At 33.4% G+C, this 15801-nt stretch overlaps 1 long non-coding RNA gene across 3 annotated transcripts; it reads left to right on the top strand.

Moving 5' to 3' along the window:
• The first annotated feature begins 924 nt into the window (after positions 1-924).
• Positions 925-14185, top strand: LOC136061327 (uncharacterized). 3 transcript variants are annotated; one of them, XR_010625323.1, is made up of 4 exons: positions 925-1065; positions 2636-2835; positions 5131-5320; positions 13490-14185. It is a non-coding gene; the product is annotated as an uncharacterized LOC136061327 (long non-coding RNA). The 3 variants fall into 3 exon arrangements; XR_010625324.1 differs by having other exon boundaries at positions 927-1065; positions 2636-2779; XR_010625322.1 differs by lacking the exons at positions 5131-5320; positions 13490-14185 and adding an exon at positions 4002-4081 and having other exon boundaries at positions 936-1065.
• Positions 14186-15801: the final 1616 nt, after the last annotated feature.

The following is a 15801-nucleotide window of genomic DNA, read 5'->3' as shown; positions in this document are numbered from 1 at the left end:
TTTCAGATACTAAATCTATGTAGTTTACCAAATTTGACCCACTTTCGTTCCATTTGTGTTTTCTGTTTCAAAACAGCAGACATAGGGAATAGAAAATCCAAAATCGCAAACAATTTTGCCTCTTCAGAAATTGAAAAGAACCCTTTTCTTTTATCAAGAAACAATAACATCTCTTACAATCTGAACCATTTTGCAACTGTCAAATTCTCCCATTCGATCAGACACACATGGATAAACCCTTTGCTCCATCAAATTCCTTACGCATATTTATTCCTTATTAATTGTTGTTGCTCTTTATCAATTGGTAAGCCCTATATCTTCTCTAAATTTCATTGACTTCTTATGCATTTCATGCATCAAAGTAAGGTATTTCCATGCTCATGCATAATGATTAATTTAGCATTAGTCGAAAACTTGGGTTAGCAGATTTTCATATGACTGTTAGGATTGTGAAAGGGAAGTTAGTCCTACCCATTGCATTTGGGTGTAAGAATTTGACAGAATCAAAATATGCTGTTATTCTTGACAGTAGCATGCTTAATTATGCACTCGAAGTGTTTGATAAAATGCCTAGAAGCTGCGAGGTTGGTTTTTATTGGGATGCTTTGGTCTCAAATTAACGTCTCTACTTTTTTGTTTTGAGAATTTTTCCAGAGTGAAATTTTGAGTAGAAACAAACAAATAAATAGCAAATAGTTTGTTAAAAAAATGTGTTACTGCATATTAAGGGATTATTTACTTAATATGGTTGTGTGATTATTTACTTATTGATAATTTGTTTGGTGTGTGTCTATTTTTCATCATTCTCTTCTGTCATTTTAAAAAACCTTCTTACCCTTTCATTTTTTGTTGAAATTCAGATTTGCTGAGTTTTTCCTATCAAGTACTAATAATTCATTAATATGCCAAATTTTCGAGGGCCTCATTTACATTGTTACTTATCAGTAATTTTGTATATTCAATGACATTTTTTTCCTCACGTGCCAATGTAGATCTATCATCTATGCTCTGGCTTATAGGACAGTTGGTAGATATTCAAGAAGAGCTACTTGATTAAATAGAAAGGTCAGGCTAGCCTAATTTTCCTTTGTTGCTTTTATTTAAATTTGTGTCTCTTTATCATTTGTTAATATTTAATTAGAAAAAACTTTAAACAAAAACAGTTTAAAAAAGACGGGTTTAGTATTTTTTAATAGCACTGGAAGTATCGCCCTATTAAAAATAGATGTGTTTAGGAAAGGCCTAGGAGAAGATAGAACTATGAGAAATTTAGAAAATACAGCTACTGATTGGATAATCAAGTTTCAAGAAAGAATAATATCATCAAAAAAAATTTAGTGTAAGTGTGTGCTCAATACTTGATATATTCTTTTTCTTAACATTTAGTGTTATGTTTGGGAGTGCTTTTGTTTTAAATGTTTAGCAGAGATTGATGGGGTAGATGGCAATGGCAAGGCCAACATTAGATATTTTTGAATCGTTTTAACTTTTTTTCAGTTTTAAAGTCAATTTGGCTTCTAAAGTAAATTTGTAAAGTCAATTTAGCATTAGATATTTGGCTTTTAGTTTGAGTATTATTGGTTTCTAAAGTCAATTTGTATTTTAAGAGTGTGATATGCACCCAAGAATTTGAAAATTTGATTGCGTTGCCCTATTAAAAATAGATGTGTTTAGGAAAGGCCTAGGAGAAGATAGAACTATGAGAAATTTAGAAAATACAGCTACTGATTGGATAATCAAGTTTCAAGAAAGAATAATATCATCAAAAAAAATTTAGTGTAAGTGTGTGCTCAATACTTGATATATTCTTTTTCTTAACATTTAGTGTTATGTTTGGGAGTGCTTTTGTTTTAAATGTTTAGCAGAGATTGATGGGGTAGATGGCAATGGCAAGGCCAACATTAGATATTTTTGAATCGTTTTAACTTTTTTTCAGTTTTAAAGTCAATTTGGCTTCTAAAGTAAATTTGTAAAGTCAATTTAGCATTAGATATTTGGCTTTTAGTTTGAGTATTATTGGTTTCTAAAGTCAATTTGTATTTTAAGAGTGTGATATGCACCCAAGAATTTGAAAATTTGATTGCGTATGTTTGTCAATATAATTCATAGTCAATAAAACACATCCTCCCTACTCTTTCTTTTCTCTAATTTAGATTTCTCTCTCGACACTGCTAAAACAATTCTTATGGTCCCTAAAAATCAAAATTTTGGGTATTGGATTTGGGTTGTGAGTTTTGGTATCATAGTAGTTTTTATAGGTTGGTTGAATTGTGGGTTACTTTGCAAAGCTAGCCATTTCAAAGTGAACAATTTGCAATCCTAACGGCTATTCTAGCATTCTGCAGAACAGGGAGTGTAGAAATAGGTATGTAACATGTAGTTTCCTTTATCTAATTCTTTATTGTTAGCTCACCAAAAACGTAAATATGCTTTCAAACCATTAATATTGAACCGTCTCATGCTTTTACTTTGTTGTTTTGTTGAGAAACTTTAATAGGCAGAATAGTCATAATTATACTTCAAGTTGAACATTTATATGTCTACAAATCACATTTACAAATACACAAAGAGAGTAGTGTGTGTGGCTGTGTGCAACTGAACTATCTATCTTGATTGATTCTCTTACTCCCTGCAGAAATATCTTCTACGAGTGGGCCACAACTTTACTTGCAATGTTAAGGTTGATTAGTGTCTGAGTGTCTTAGCTATGTTCGAGTCGATTGAGATGGCTTTGCTAGAATCATACACTGACATAGGTGGTTTACAAGAGATTTAAGAGGTAGTTGTACTCTCTGCAATGAACTATATGAAAACATTGACATCAAGCCTCCAAAGGTGTTTCTTTCCTTCCTTTTATCTCTAATTTACAATATAAAGGCATTTTCATATAAATTTATGTCACGTCCTTCATCATTCAGTACATATTCAAACTCCTTTGAGTAAATATTTAATGTTGAATTGATTATAATTATTATTATTTTTTTTTCATATAAATTTTGTAGATTTATTTTTAGTATCAACTAAATTAATGACTTTTCTATGTAGATTTGCAATCTTCCTATCTCCTCTCACATTGTTTTGCCAATAGCAATCCATTGTTAGGTTTTTTGCTCTCTCTGATTTTATTTATTTTTATTTTTTCCAATAAATTTGTAATTATTTTTGGCTAATCCAAAGTCTGTTTGGCTATGCATTTGATCTGAGCTTGATGTGATTTTTCATGTGATTAGGTTTCAATCAAATGAGAAACCAGTTAGTAAGATGTAATGACTTAACTATTTGCACATTCAATAAGTAGCACTGATCAATTTGTTTGTGGATTAGTGAACTCAAGAGAAACCTGTTAGTGAGATGTAATGAATTGTCTAACCATGCAAAGTCTCTTCTAACAACTTGGTGTAGGGTTGCATCTAAAGGAAAGATAAAAAATGGTTGCTCTTGATGTGGTTTCTTTGTTATCATTTTACGACATGCCAACTTTACCTTAATGAATGTTCCAATTAATGAATATTCATTGTGAAAATTCATAGTTGCAAATATTAGAATAATAAACGTTATTAGCTTTCATAGTTTACTTATATAAAAAAAAAAGCTTCATAGTTAGATGATGGAGTTTAGTGGGATCAATTGATACTTTAGTAGAATATATTTTGTTCAGCCACAAACAACCATTTTTTTTTTATCCTTTATTTTGTGTAGAATTACAATCAATTGGAAGAAATTAGATCTTTCATGTTTAATTCAAGCAATGTCGTATGAATACTTTGATTTGCCTAGAATCAAGAAGCATGAAATATAAATATGGTTTTGTTCTTTGCAATATGGTGTTGAGCATGAGAGTTATATCATTTTTGTGAAATGAAAGTATGTTTTTCTCATCTCTAAGTTTAACTATTTGATCGTTTGGGTGTTTCTTTTAAATATTATTAGATATTATTCTCATATACTTTAAATGAAAACATGACAAATGTTAATACCTAATTGATTAAAAAAATTTGTAGGTAACTATCGACTGTCATTCACATGGGCAACAAAGCTCTACATCAACTTTGACATTCTAAAAGTCACAAAGGGAATCATTCCAAAAGCACTAACATGAGTGTACCACTACCAGCTTCCTTCTATTGTGGGCGCATTTTTGGTGAGGAGACCAAGTGTTGAACTTGTAATCTCTGGCTTGCCGAGGAGACCAAGTGTTGCACTTGTAGTCTTTGGCTTGCCGAGGAGACCAAGTGCACTTGTAGTCTCTGACCTTTGTCCCACATTCCTTTGTCCCACATCGAAAGAATCTTCCCCTATTTTCTGCCTTATAAGCCACGAAGCGAAGGAGTAGTGTACCATCAGTTTAGTTATTCGAATAACTATAAACTGATGGTACACTACTCCTTCGTTTTGTGGCTTATAAGGCAGAAAGTGGGGGAAGATTCTTTCGATGTGGGACAAAGGCCAGAGACTACAAGTGCATTTGGTCTCCTTGGCAAGCCAGAGATTACAAGTTCAACACTTGGTCTCCTCACCAAAAATGCACCCACAATATAATATTACTCCAAAATTGTTTTAATTATTGCTCATTACTTAAACAAAATAATTATAATAGATAGGGTAAAATACTATTTTGTTACGAAAAGTTTGTTTTTCACCCCTAAACTTTAAGAAGTTTATTTTTCGTCTCTAAACTATTGAAAAGTTCATATTTCGTCCCTAGCTATTGAAAACGTTTTATTTATGTCATTAAACTTTACTAAAAGTTTGTTTTTATCTCTAAACTATTGAAAAAGTTCATTTTTCATCCTTATTTTTGTTTCTATACTATTAAAAAAACTCTTTACAAAGTTTAGGGGCAAAAAATAAACTTTTAGTAAAGTTTAAGGATCAAAATAGTATTTTACCCTAATAGATATATGTGTGCAATTTATAATTGTTACTTTTTATGATAAACTCATTATTAACAAAGTTTTATAACAAATATGCTATAATATATGTATAATATTTTCCAAAATTAAATTTACATAAAACATTATAACATTATCCATTCATCGCATGGGCAACTTACTAGTTGCTCTTAATAAAGTTAAACTTCTACTTTGGTTCATACGTTGTAACTAAGATGTGCCAAACTTATACATGTAGGCCTGGAGTACTTGCATCATGGTTGCAAACCTCCTATAATTCACAGAGAGGTGACAATAGCCAACATTTTATTGAATGAAAAATTGCAGGCCAAGATAGCAGATTTTGGTTTCTCAAAATTCTTCCCAACTGAAGGTCAAAGTCATTTATCCATTGCTATTGTTGGCACGATGGGTTACCTTGATCCAGAGTAAGTCTTTGTCGTTCAGTATACTTCCATTCAATTCATTTTTGGTTTGAGTTTTCTTCAACACGTTTTGACTAACAATAGAGTATATTACTTTTATAGTATAGACCATAGACTATAGACTATAGTTTATGATAATATTAATGACCTTAAGAGTTGTTCTATGCAAATACTACACTTCCAACAAGTTAACTGAGAGAAGTGATGTGTACAGCCTTGGAATTGTACTTTTGGAACTAATCACAAGCAAGAGAGCAATAATAAAAGCTATAACAAGGATAACACTAATATTGTTGATTGGGTTAGCCCCCTTATTGTTAGAGGGGATATAAGAAATATCATTGATCCAAGAATGCCTGGAAATTTTGACAACAATTTGGTTTGGAAGGCAATAGAGATCGCAATAGCATGTGCGCCATTAATTTCCATTCAAAGGCCAAGCATGAGCCATGTATTGATTGAATTAAAGGAGTGCTTGGAGAGAGAAAAGGCTTATTGAATGTTCAAATAGCATGTAAAATACTATGAACATTTAGACCCCCAAATTACAAATTACCAATTCAAACTTATTATCAAACAATAAATGTGTAGAACATGAACATAAGCTAATAATAGAATTGATAAACAATCTAAACCAATTAAAATTACATCCACAGCAGAAATTAAAAGGAAAAGATTAAGGGAAGAGAGATGCAAACACAAAGACAACACAAAGATGTGTTATCGAAGAGGAAACCAAAGCTCTCGGTGTAAAACCTCTTCGCCGCCCTCCAAGCGGTAAATAATCTACTGAAGAATGTAGTTAGGATACATGAATAGCAGAAGACCCTCCAAGCTTAATCTACCTAGTGTACCTAAGCCCTCCAAGCTTCTTGCTCTAACGAGGTTGCGCCGAACCTATTTATTCTTTAGCTTACTGGATTCCGTTATAGCCTATAGCATCAACCAATAATCATTGGTTCCTTCCTAACTGTTTCCAAAGCACCAAATAGCCTTATCACAGATGTGGGTATGGTGAGAAAAGGATTTGGGTAAGAATCTCTCAAGGATGTAACAATAGAGAGGGTGAGAGTAGAGGAATTTGAAGAGTCTTTATGTGAAGATTGTGGATGAATCAATCTTGTTTTTCTCTAGGGTTTCTCTCTCAAAATTCTCTCTAGAAACTCTCTACATTTCGTGGGTATAAGGGGTATTTATACTAGGGTGAGAATGGAATGCGAAGAGTCAGGTTTTTCAAAATAGAGCTGGTTGGCAGCTTGGCCTCGCGACTTGACTGAGTCGCGAGATAACAGAACGGTCAGACTGGACTTTTTGTCCTGTAGTGCTTTAGCTGGTGCGACTGTTCATCTTCTCACACGCTTCACTCGTGTGTTGCAGTTGGAGGCTTGCCAGTTGCGAGTCACTCGCGAGTCCTAGCCACGAGTCTCTGCATCCTTGCACAATCTTGAGCTCTTCACACTCTCTCACTCACTACCCTTACATGATTCCTACCTAAATACAGGGTTACTAATTGCTAAAATACAAGGAAATTTGTCACGGAATAAAGCCAACAAGATGGTTGATTAAATTCAACCTTACAATCTCCCCATTTGGCTATTCCGTGACAAAACTCTACAACAAACTCTAGACTTAACGCATGAGTTGAGAATAGTTGATCAAAACTCACTCACACCTAACTCTAGAATCTGTAAAGCTCTTGAGCCATAAGAACAAGTATCTCTTGAAATACAACAACACATATGATCATTGTATATAGAAAACTTGAAATGCAAATGGAGTAAGCACAATGCGATCAAGCAAAATGGAAATAAGTAATGAACCATGGCTTGACCAAAAATGAACAATCACTATGAATAGTGATTATAATGCTCATTCACATAAGGAATGAACATCAGGACATGCAAGCTAATAAGCTCAATTGCAAAGTATCATTTGTATGTCCAACACTTAACCAATGCAACAACTCAAGGTAATTGCATTAAGGATAAAAATCCAACAAAGGGCACAAGAGTGATATGTACTTAAAGAAAATGTATGACATTTAACATCAAGTACTTAAGCTACAAAGCAAGGGTACATAAAACCTTAAAAACTTACAAAAGCAATAGGTACAAACAGCAAACTACTTCCCTTATCATATCACTCCCCCTATCATGAATTATAGGAGCTGTGATAAATTTGGAACATATATACTTGTAACCTACGACACTTGCACAAAACATATTAGACCTTCAAGGTAAAGCAAGTAATAAATGGACAAGTATAATGTAACAAGTAAATTGCGATCAAGTAAATGTGATGTGAAACATGTGAGCAACTTGATCATACACCAAAACAGTCATATAGAAATAACTACAATGATCACATAGCAAAGCAAATGATCATCTGAACATGCATACAATGAAGCACAATAGCATAAGAACGTATGCAAGTCCAAAACACAAGCACGATGCGATGAGAGTAGCAAAGCATAGATACTAAACATAACTCAAAGCACCATAAATAATGAGAAAACAAGCATAAAGTAAATCAAGGTTTTCTCAAAAAAGAATGTCTTCACCCCCTTGGTATATGCATCTTCCCTATGGCTTTCTCCCCTTACGAATGTGCACAAGGTAGAATTTCTCCCCATAAGAGTGTGCACATGAGTCATATAGAAATGACGATACTCTCTCCCTTTTTGTCACTAATAGACAAATAAATCAAGAGGAAGGAGGGAAGGAAAAAAAATATGAACAAGGATAAAAGATGATGCATGAAGGTTGCAAGACGAATGAGAAAATGGAGCTCAAACGAAAGACATACATCTTTAAAAAATGCTACAAAGCATAAAGTAAACATGACATGTTAGGATGAAGAATCAATGTATAAACCAATGCATGACAAGAGTAGCAAGGTGTGTGCAAGAGGTGGCAATGTGCAATGCATGACCAATGCATGGAAAATGCACATGTGGGGCAAGGTGTGATAAAGACACAACCAATGAACCAAATATGTTCCTAATGAGGAAACATGAGAAACCCCAAAGTTTGATACTCATTGGAGTCCAAACAAGTGAGAAAATGCTTAAGAGGCATTTTACCAAACGCCTAGCAAGCACACTATGAACAACAATGTGAAACAATGCATGAACATCATGAAATCCACCCTAAATACATGCTCTTTCTGCCACAAGGGGCCAATATCCAAAGAAAATCATCAAAAGAAAATAATCCCATACAAAAATTTGATAAAAATTAAGTTTTCCCAACCCCTATAATGAAAATCTTAATCAAGAGCACAAAACTCACAAAAACATAATTCAAGGATCCAAAACAATGAAAAGAGTTTAAATTTACCTTAGAGATGTTAATGGAATGAAACAAATTTCAAATTGGTTGGGTTTTGATGTAAAAATAGTGAAAGAGGGGTTTAAGAGAGGATGTGAGAGATTTAAAACAGGTTTCCCACGAAAAGCCCTTTAAAAAGCTATTTTTGGGCATTTCGCAACTGGGCGAATCGCGAAGTTCAGTCGCGAGAATTTTTGCGAGTCGCAAGTGAGTCGCCAAAGCTTCTGGATAAAACTCGCGATTGGGGTTTCGCGATTGGTGAGTTGCGAAAAAATCTGACACTAGTTTTTCAACATAGAACATGTTTAAACAATGAAAAACAAAGTAAGCACTAAATATGAACACAAAGAGTGATAAAAATCACTTCCATATACATATAAAATGATCAAAAATATTTTTTGATTGATCCATATATAGTTGAGCATACACATATCACATTTAAATAAGTACAATTGAACAAATGAATAAGGCACTCATTGAACATTAGGCATGTGTGTTGTGTGTATGTATCAAGTGTGGAATAGTCCTTAGTCTAGAATGATGCTTTAATGATCAATTCAATCAAGTCATACACAACTAGTACTAAGCCAAGTGGTCTATCTCATTTATAGAAATGAACATATATGACTCCCCACAAGAAAATGATTATATATCTTTAAAGTTTTTCATTTGGCTTCTTTACAATTCATAACATTTGATCATTTTTTATTTTTACATCTCTTTTTGAGATCGATGCCTGAAATTTTTGATATTTCAATTTGATGAACAAGTCTTTGGCTTTTTAGGCATCATACATTTTCATTAACAAGTCGCTTTCCCTTTTTCCTAGTCAAATACTAGTATGTGCGACGGCTTTTGCAGCTCATTATCTCTTTTCATTTTGAGATTTACATTTGTTGAGCTCTTTAAGCAAAAACAATAAAAAGTGTGGGAAGATATATAGGCACAAATCTATGCATGTATCTAAACCAACATGATTATTGACTAATCATTCATGACAAGCTTGAAGATCGATTTACAACAATCACACAAAGATGTCAAGATTTTTCCCACAAACATATAAGTGCATAAAGAACAAGCTAAACTCGTAAATGCATAAAGCCATTTGTACGAAGGTACAAGGAAAAACTCACGTGTGATATGGGCTCAAATATATACGATCAAACTTTTTGAATTTTTCACTTTTTATGTGATTTTGGATTTTTACTCACACAAAACTAAAACATAAAAGTAAGATCAAAACAAAAGCAATGCATACAAATAAATGCAAAATGCACAAAATGCATGAAAATATGACATTCAATGCATGAAGGGTCCTACAAAGATCGAAAGAATTAGATCAAGGACCAAACGAGCAAATGCTTAACCATAGGAACCCTTTCTCATCCAAACGGAATGATTGTTTGGAATGAGTGTCTCATGAGAAATGAGACAAGGGTTGGAAGAATGAGAACCGGAGATGCACATAAACAAGGAGTTAAGAGTATTAAACACTTTCTTTAACAACATGTTATTTTCACTCAAATCCGGTTTACCATTTTTAGCATAACTTCCAAGAAGATCAAATTTCTCTTTTCTTTTGATTTTTTTGAGAGTATGAAACTTAGAGTAATGAGGTCTAACATAAACAAAAGCACCACAATAGTGACAAACAATGTGTTTAGGTTCACTAGACTTTTTGGGAAGGGATTTAGCAACATAGTTTTGTTCTTTCTTCAACTTATAACATTGAGGTCTTATATGACCAATCAGACCACAATGATGGCAAGTTGGAACAAACTTAGATCCATTCAAAACCTTAAGTTGAGACCTAAATAGAGGCTTTGACTTAACAACCTTTCTCTCCACATTTTGGTTTCTTTTATGTGGAGGAATGTATAGCGATTTATTCTTTGAGGTAGAACACACAGTAGGCACAAAATCGGGTACCACAACATGATTGCAACAAATATTTTCATCCTTTTTAGCTATAGGTTCAGCAATCAAACACTTGGCATGCATTTTTAGAGATTCATTCTCACATTTTAGTTCATCAACAAGTTTGTTAGATAAAACAAGTTTAGCATCCAAGTCCACATTCAAACATTCAAGCTCCTTAAACAATTTGTTGGATTCATTGAGCTTAGCAATCAAATCATCATTTTCACAAAATAACTTGCTCAAATTCTTTTGAAACTTCTTAACCTTCTTTTTTCAAGGGTTTGATGTAAAGAATATCAACAACATCCAAAGATTCATGTAACATAACATCACAATCATGAGGATTATCACTCATAGAGGCATTTTCACAAACACATGGCATGTTACATTCATCATTAACCATATCACAAAAAGAGGCATACAAAGCTGATAGGCCACAAACTGAATGACCCCTTGTGATAAAACCAATTAATTAATTAGCCAAGTTTTTAATTAATCAATTTATCATGCAATTGCGTGGAAGTACAAACAAATCACCAAAAACTAAATATGCAGCGGAAATTAAATAACACGGTGATTTGTTTACGAATGGGGAAAAACCTCGCGGCAAAAACCCCACCGGGTGATTTTCAGGTCACTACGCCCGAAACTCCACTATTATCAAATCAAGCGGTTACAAGTAAAGGAATCCCAAGTACCTTACCAACCTACAGTTGAACCTTTACCCCAATACCCAATTGGACTTGATCTGTAGCGACAGTTCCCACCTTTGATGCACGGCTCCCAAGTACGTGACTAACCAATGTGCAGATCCCAGTACGCGACTTTAGAATACCAACTTAGGAAGAAAGGTTGGCTGCAAAGTTCTTCAGTTCATCCTTTATGATGAATAGCAGGAAGATGCTTGGTTACAAAACCCTACGGTGCAAATACACAGCAACTTCTTGAAGGAAGATGATCTAGGTCAAGAACTTCGTCTTTTGATCACAATTTGCTTGAACAGGGATTGCTCAATGATTTTGCAACTTGTGTCACACTTGACGGCTCTTAAAACAATCCTTTTATATGTTTAGGGTTAGAAGAAAAGAAGGCCCAAAAAGATATTCACGGATCCCAAGAAAATCAAATTGGAAATCTGAGTTTTTAAATCTTGACAGATAGCAGGTGTCGAGGTAGCTGTCGAGCAGGTGTCGAGCTTTAATGAAATTGCACTTCAGTTTGCTTTTTCTTGGACAGACTTGATGACTTCAACACTTGACCTTGAAACCTTGTTTCTTGAAGTATTAAAAACACCTAGAACTACCCAATTACAAGTAGAGTGCATTTTGTCAAAGAATTAGCCAATTTACATAAATAAGTGACATATGTTCTTAATAAGTGAAAACATATATGTCCTAACAAAAGCAATATCCATGGTAAATAACACAAGGGCTCAATAATCACACTTAGGTATTTAAACCACAACAAGTGTACCCACTCTGATACCAATTGAATGTTCAAATAGCGTGTAAAACACTATGAACGTTTAGACCCCTAAATTACAAATTACCAATTCAAGTTTATTATTAAACAATAAATGTGCAGAACATGAACATAAGCTAATAACAGAATTGATAAAAAATCTAAACCAATTAAATCACATCCGCAGCATAAATTAAAAGGCAAAGATTAAGGGAAGAGAGATGCAAACATAAGGACAACACAATGATGTGTTATCGAGGAGGAAACCGAAGCCATCGGCGTAAAACCTCTCCGCCGCCCTCCAAGCTGTAAATAATCCACTAAAGAATGTAGTTGGGATACATGCACAATAGAAGACCCTCCAAGCCTAATCTACTCAGTGTACCTAAGCCCTCCAAGCTTTTTGCTCAAACGAGGTTGCGCCGAACCTATTTATTCTTTAGCTTACCGGATTCCGCTATAGCCTATAGCTTCAACCAATAATCATTGGTTCCTTTCTAACTACTTCCCAAAGTACCAAATAGCCTTCTCACAGATGTGAGTATGGTGAGAAAAGGATTTGGGTAAGAAACTCTCAAGGATGTAATAATGGAGAAGGTGAGAGTAGAGGAATTTGAAGAGTTTTTATGTAAAGATTGTGGATGAATCAATCTTGTTTTTCTCTAGGGTTTCTCTCTCAAAATTCTCTCTAGAAGCTCTCTACATTTCGTGGGTATAAGAGGTATTTATACTAGGGTGAGAATGGAATGCGAAGAGTCAGGTTTTTCAAAACAGAGCTGGTTGGCGGCTTGGCCTCATGACTTGACTGAGTCGCGAGTTCAAGCCACGAGATAACAGAACGGTCAGGCTGGACTTTTTGTCCTGTAGTGCTCTAGCTGGTGCGACTGTTCATCTTCTCGTACACTTCACTCGTGTGCTGCAGTTGGCGGCTTGCCAGTTGCGAGTCACCCACGAGTCCCAGCCGCGAGTTTCTGCATCCTTGCACAATCTTGAGCATTTCTTCACACTCTCTCACTCACTACCCTTACATGATTCCCACCTAGATACAGGGTTACTAATTGCTAAAATACAAGCAAATTTGGCACGAAATAAAGCTAACAAGATGGTTGATTAAATTCAACCTTACACTTATGAACAAGATTGTGGTCCAATGATGAAATCATTCAACAACACATTTGATGTGAACCCCTTAGGCCTTAAGATGGATATGGTTCCCCAAGAAAGGTAGTACGTACTAGGTAGCCAATGGCTGGTTTTTTAATGTAATACAAACGATCCAATTTGATGATTGTAAATATAATGATCGCTTATTTTTCATTTGAGAAAGAAAACAATAAGTTATGAAAACCTATAGGTCCTTGGTATAAACTGTAAAGTTGTGATTTACAATTATGTTATTGTTGGCTTTAATTCCGTGCTAAATTTGATTGTATTTGTTCAATCATTTCCTTGTATTTTGTAGGATTTATTGTAATGGGTTTAGTTAAGTTGGTGAAGATTGCTCAAGAAGTTGATCTCGTAACTTGGCTTGCAAGTGGTGCAACCCGCGAAAGTCACATGAGAAGCACATGTTGGAAGTTGAAGAGTCAAGTGTTAGGTTGTATTTCACAAGTCTCTTTGCGACTTGGTCGAGTCGAGAGTGACCTGTGAAACTCTCTGTTTGGATGATTTTAAGTGTAACTCTTATATCCTTCACCCATACTATATATACCCTCATTATCTACAAAATTGTAAGGAGGATATTCAATTGAAAACCCTAGAGAGGTTTTTACAACACACCCACCTTGTTAGAGAGAGCTACGCATCCTTTAGTGAGAAATCCTTTTAGTCTCTTTTCCTTTCCTCTCCCATTGTTATACCTTAAGAGGAGATTTTTACCCAAACACAACTCACACCTATTCAGAGTGTAGAGAGTGTTTTGGAACTTAGGAAGCATTGGGGATTTGCCAAAAGAAGCCGGTGAGGCTTGGCGGATGTAATCGAATGATATTGCGGGATTCAGATAACTAGTGAAAACAAGACTCCGAGAAGTCTGTTGATAGTTGGAACTTGGAGGGCTCAAGTATTTTGGGTAGATTAGGTTTGAAGGGTCTTTTTGGTATCCTTGTACTTCAACTTATTCACTAGTAGATCACTTCGATTTGGAGGGTTGTTGAGAGGTTTTCGTCGAGTTCTTTGATTTCCTCTTCGATAACACATCTCAGTATTATCTTGTGTTTGCATCTTTCTTCCCTTATTCTTTAAGTTTTATATTTGTTATTGCTTACTTGTGGTTATGGCCTAGAGAGTAGTTCTAGTTATTGTGTATCATTTACTCTTGTTCCACCCTTAAATAAGTTAGAGTAAAAGTAATTAAGCCAGGTATTTAAAATTGAGGGTCTAAACAAGCTATAGTATTTTATACTATTTGAGCTTTCATAAACAAAATACCTTATGAAATCCATAGGTCTTTGTATTTATTATTACTAGTCACATACCCGCGCATTGCACTTGATAATTGTTTTAGGATGGTCTCATTAAATATTTTATTAATACTATAATTTTAGTTATTAACCATTAGTTTTTCATTGGTTTTTAAGTTAATAAAAACCTTAAATATACATTTTTTTACCTTTACACACACACACACACACACACACACATAGTGAATCTTTACACATACCTTTAAGAAAACTCTATATATTCTACTTTTTTGGATGCGTAAAATTATAGACTAATACTACATAATGATAGTGGCTAATTAATTTTATATATATTTTTTAGTGATCTCATTTGTAACGTTTCTTACCATTATCATATATTTTTTAATTGATGATTTGTATAACAAAGACGATAAATGAGAGGTAGCATTGTTCATTAGATTTTCGACAGTAATGGTGTATGAAAATTATATATATATATATATATATATATATTATAAATAAGGTTAAATGAAATGCAAAAAATAATTTTTAAATTTTCTAACTTTATTCTTATGTAATTTCTACTACTATCAAAGAAATCTTTTTTTAGTTATGATTAATAGTTTCCATAGTTAGAGTTTGATTAGTTTTAAATTTAAATTTAGTATATGATTGTATTTAATTGTTGATTGTTGATTTAATTTTTTAAGTGAATTTAAGGTTTATGTTATAACACTGTAAAGTTTAATGTTCTCCACAGTAATTTCATTTTATTTTTACTTCTCCTTACAACCTCTTTGTTTTCCAATCAACGATTACTAATTGACGTTTGATTTTTTTTTTTATTAATCTATCTTTTACTTTGTATTGGTTTTTTTTCTATACCATCTCTCTCTCTCTCTCTTCTCTCTCTCCTCTTCTCCTCCTCATTGCAACCTATCGTTTTCCAAATTTATGATGTTCTATGACATTAAATATGCATTATTAGTTTTTTTTTTTTTTTTTAATTGTGTTTTCTCTACTTGATTTTTTTTTATTTCATTCTTTCCTTTGATGCATTGGGTGTGAGAAGAGTGTTTCCTTAGCATTACACCACTTAATGTGGACATTTTGTTTATTTAATTAGGCAAAATATTATATTTTAAAATTTTATAAATAAAAAGGAGTGGAAATATAAATAATTAATGATATATATGGGGATGTGGCTGAATTTAATGTTAAATAAAATGATATAAGAAAAAAATAAAATAAAATACATAACAATAAACACTAACTTATCCAAATAATTCTATTAATATAATAATATACATTCTATATATACTATTTTTAATTATTTACAATGCAATAGATAATATTTACAATCAAAATAAAA

This window comes from Quercus suber, unplaced genomic scaffold, assembly GCF_002906115.3.
Source record: "Quercus suber isolate HL8 unplaced genomic scaffold, Cork oak 2.0 scaffold_563, whole genome shotgun sequence".
In the NCBI taxonomy this organism is placed as follows: Eukaryota; Viridiplantae; Streptophyta; class Magnoliopsida; order Fagales; family Fagaceae; genus Quercus; species Quercus suber.
This window is presented reverse-complemented; position numbering and strand designations above follow the sequence as displayed.